We start from the raw sequence: 4,684 nt of genomic DNA, 5'->3' as shown, positions 1-4,684 counted from the left end.
TAACTTCCCTTTCTAAATCCCACCTGTACCTGAAAGGTCCCCCTCAGGTTCTGCCTCAGGTTCTGCCTCAGGTTCTGCCCTCCACACGCCCACATTCAGCCTTTAATGGTCGATGCAAAGCACCTCATGGATGTGAAGGTGGATTTTATCAGGTTTTGCAGAAACAAATAAATAATAAATAAATACAGCAGGTACATAATCAAACACACAAAAAACACATCAATCATGTATAATCTAAATGAAATATAGGATAATCTAAATAAAATCACGAAACCAGACATATCTAAGCATGAGCTGAGACAGTCAAAATAGTAGCTAAAATAATCTAAATGAAATCATGATAAAGTTAAAGCTGAACTAAACAACAATTAGGAATCTAAAAGTATGAGCTCAGATAAACTAAACTAAATGTACAGGAAGGCTAAATAAGCTAAAACATGACACTGCTAAAACTAACGGTACCAAACTTTCTAAACCTAAACTTAAACAAACTTTCACGTCACATAGGCCATTGTCTTTGATAATGTGATGGAATGTTTATCAGCCAGCCCAGAGCAGATCCACAGATGTCCTTAGGCAGGAGGGGGCAGAGCATATTGTTTACATAAAATCCAGGAGGAATTGAAGGTAGCTGACCAAGGTCAGCCTAGAGGAGCCAGATTCACAAACAAACAGTAATTGTAAGGTCCAACTTGGTGACAAACAGACTCGAGAGACAACAGGATAAGGTAAGTGCTTTTATTTACCGTGTTAGGACAGGGACCGGGCCGGATCTGGAAGGAAGATGGAGGCTGAGTAAACGGAGGTGCCAGCAGGAAGTAAATTCTTTCAATAGGTGAATTGTTCTGTTCTTACTGGTAGAGGAGGTGATCTCTGCACAGAGGAGGAAGGCGAAGGTAATCTGAGGTGAGTATTTACAGATGGCTGTTTCCAGCGTAGTGGATTCCAGACACAGAGGTGAGTATTTACAGGTGTACGTTCCACAGGTAGGTGGGGTTCCGGATGGAGGCAGACAGGCACAGCACAGATCAGGTCAGGTGAGAGGCTCAGGGGGAAACTGCTTCGATGAAGGCAGCGAGACGCACAGATCAGGTAAGCTCCAGGAACTCCGGGTGAATCTCATCCACCCCCGGAGCCCTGCCACCGAGGAGCTTTTTAACCACCTCGGTGACCTCAGCACCGGAGATTGGAGAGCCCGACCCAAAGTCCCCAGGCTCTGTCTCCTGAATGGAAGACGTGCCGGTAGGATTAAGGAGGTCTTCGAAGTATTCGGCCCACCGACCCACAACGTCCCGAGTCGAGGTCAGAAGCACACCACACTCACTNTGGATGGCGCAGCTTTCCTCCTGTGGGACAGCCTTCCTCCAGCTATACAAGGTGACTGATTGTGTTAAAGAGAGACTGAATGAGGCTTTCAGGCAGAAACAATTCATTCTGTACTTCCAGACCTGTGTTTCTGCCCGGCCTCATCTAGCCACTGAGAGTCTGGAGCTATATGCGGCGGATATTTCAGGGCTAGTAGCTAAAGCTTTTCTGGAGTATGATACTGTCACACAGGAGGAAGAGAAATTTAGGCACTTTCTTGTTGGACTAGACCCTGGCCTCCACACTAAATGCCACGAGCAGGGAGCCACAGATCTGGACGAGGCTCTGACCATAGCAGGACATTGTGAGCAGACAGTATTGGCTACGGGCATAAAAGCATGAAATGGCGCCTGCTGCTCACCTAATCCAGCTACAGAGGCCGTGCTTTCGGATGTTGACCGCAATGTCAAAGTGACTGGGGAGCTCCTGGATGCTGTGGAACGCCTGACGGTGCAGATGGACAGACTGCAAACGAATGTTAAGGACTTAAGGGCACAGAGCCACGGTGTTGTGGATCAGCGTTTTTCATGCGTCTGTGACCGGTGGTTTCAGGTGCAGATCTGCTGCTGAGGATTACCAGATGGAGATTCAGTGAAGAGAACAATCCCCACAGGACAGGCAGTGTGACAGATGCAATGGAGATAAATGGACAATCCAGCCATGGGAGTCCCACTCACCTGATGATAGTGCAAACCAACAAGGGGACAGGAGTCTCCAGAGGCTGCGCTCTAGTAAAACACTGCAGTGGAGGCGAGGGATGAGATTTTTGTCCCCCTCCCAACAATCACCTTCCCCTTCCCCAGCTGGACAGAATCAGAAAAACTACCTGTAACCTGGTTCCTTCTCTGAGGGTCACAGTGGACATTCTACAGCCAAGCTTGATGTCACTACTATGGATTACAGTTTGGTGGGTGAGTCTAAATGTACATCCTGTGTAAGGGGACTGATCGAGGGGGTAGATGCGGCAGTGCTAATCGACTCTGAGTCAAAAGTTTCATTGATTTTAGAAGATTTATAGATGTCGGTCCCTGCACTGTGCAGATTTTGTCAGAGGGGCCACACAGAGCATTATTTTGGGATTGGACTTCATCCTGGATTCTCAGTCTGTGCTGGACTTTGTCCATGGGTCTTTGTGCATCAGAGAAAGGGACATTCCATTATTGCATGTTGCTGATCTCATCTATCTTAGAAGATCATGACAGCGTGGAGTTGGTGGTTGCACGTACAGTGGCGTGGGTTAAAGATTGTCTCACTGTCGCACGGCTGCTTCATCCTATTAGCCACAAGCTACATTCACATTTAGAGGTTTTCTACCAGGTTGATGAGCATGACATCTTCGAACCTGCTGACTGTACTGACTCTGACTCTCATCACAGTGTCCTTTGTCAGTGGAACAAAGAACAATAGTTATGACCGTACCTGCGGTTCTATGAATCCCGTATGACAGCCAGAGGCGGTGCTTGAAGCACTGAATGATCACTCTTGCGCATGCACAGGTCGAGTACCATATACCAACATGGTCATGTGTGACACCGGTAGCCTATATAAACACATGACAAATGGCAGCCCAGTCCCTTAATCTTCTCGCGAAACACAAGATTCTGGGGGACCAGGCGCTCTGGCGGTCATCTGGGATTCATAGAACCGCAGTTATGGTCGTAATTATTGTTCTATTTCATCCCTACTGACCGCCAGAGGCAGTGCTTAAAGCACTGGATGATGAATACCAAAAGAGTCCTGAGGAATCACAAGAAGAACAACCCAAAAAACATGCTCACCTCACTGGGATGAGGACGAGTGCTGGGAAAGGATTCCTTGCAGTGGGTGAAAGGCCTTACAATAACCTTGGCACTGGTTATTGTACGTCTGATGTCCCCGTCATACTGTGAGAAGGAGACACCAGGCCCCGTAGTGGCCAAACCCAGAGGCAGAGGTGACTGGGATTGGGATGCAGAATCCGGCCCCCCAGTTGTAACAGAAGGTCCTTCCTGAGGGGAAGTGACATTGGAGAGCTGCAACAGAGCCTGTGCAGCTGTGGAAACCAGGTCCTCCCCGGCCAGAAGGGAGCCACTAGAAGGACCTGATGCCCCTCCTGAAGGACTCTCAGCAGCCCTCTCGGCCAGTCATGTGCCAGTGCGTCCTGACCCAAGGGACTGGCATTGTCCGCTAGGGAGAACCAAAGTGGGCAATGCGTCGACTCCTGGGATGCAAATAGGTCTACAGCTGCCTTGCCGTATTTCTCCCAGATGGCCCCACCACCTCCGGATGGAGCCTCCACTCCCCCAGTGGTGGGCGTCACCGAGATAGAATATCGGCCAGCCCATTCTGCATGCCTGGAATGTGGGCCGCACCGAGGCTGGCAAAAAGAGGGGCTGCCCAAGTCAAAAGCTTCTGGGTCAGCCTCAGCAACGTTATTGACCATGTTCCCCCCTGATGGTTTAAGTAAAAGACCACCGCAGTACTGTCCGATCGTACCAGGACATGTCTCCCGCGCAGGCCTGGGAGGAAATGTAGTGCTCCCCGCACGGCCTCCAACTCCAAGGCATTCATGTGCCGTAGTTTGTCCCACTGAGACCATGTCCCCCGGGCGATCTGTCGCTGCCACAACGCCCCCTACCTTGTGGTGGACGCGTCGGTAGAGACGACCTCTCGTCGAGACGGTAGCAAGCCCAGTGGAACCCCCTTCGTCATGAACACTGCGTCTCGCCTCTGGGCCAGTGATGCAAGACACTGAAGGGACACCCGCAGTCTTCTGCGTCGGTGCAATGCTTGAGATGGGTCTAACCCCAGGCTGCTGAGCCACATCTGTAGTGGCCGCAGAGACAAAAGTCCCAGGGGTACCACGGTAGCGGTGGCAGTCAGCTTGCCCAACAGATGGAGGTAAGCGATGAAGAGGGGTGCGCGGCCAGGTAGAAAGGCGGGCAGCTTCTTTAGAATGCCCTCTACACGCTGAGGCGACGGGCAAGCAGTTATAGTGAGGGAGTCCAACGTGATCCCCAGAAACGTAACCACCTGCGAAGGAGCTAGGTTGCTCTTCTGCCAGTTCACACGAAGACCCAACAGGTCTATGTGATGGAGTAATGTCCGAGTGTCTGCAGCCACCTGAGCTTCTGTGGGTGCACAGATCAGCCAATCATCCAGGTAGGGCAGGATCTTCAACCCCCTGGCCTGCAGAGGATACAGGGCTGCAGCCACGCACCGAGCGAACACACATGGGGACAGAGAAAGACCGAAAGGAAGAACTCTGAACTGAAAATGCTTGCCCTGAAATGCGAAGCGGAGAAACTGGCAATGGTGTGGTGCAATTGGAACATGAAAG

This window comes from Kryptolebias marmoratus, unplaced genomic scaffold (assembly GCF_001649575.2).
Source record: "Kryptolebias marmoratus isolate JLee-2015 unplaced genomic scaffold, ASM164957v2 Scaffold28, whole genome shotgun sequence".
NCBI classification, from domain to species: domain Eukaryota; kingdom Metazoa; phylum Chordata; class Actinopteri; order Cyprinodontiformes; family Rivulidae; genus Kryptolebias; species Kryptolebias marmoratus.
Note: the sequence above shows the minus strand (reverse complement) of the source record.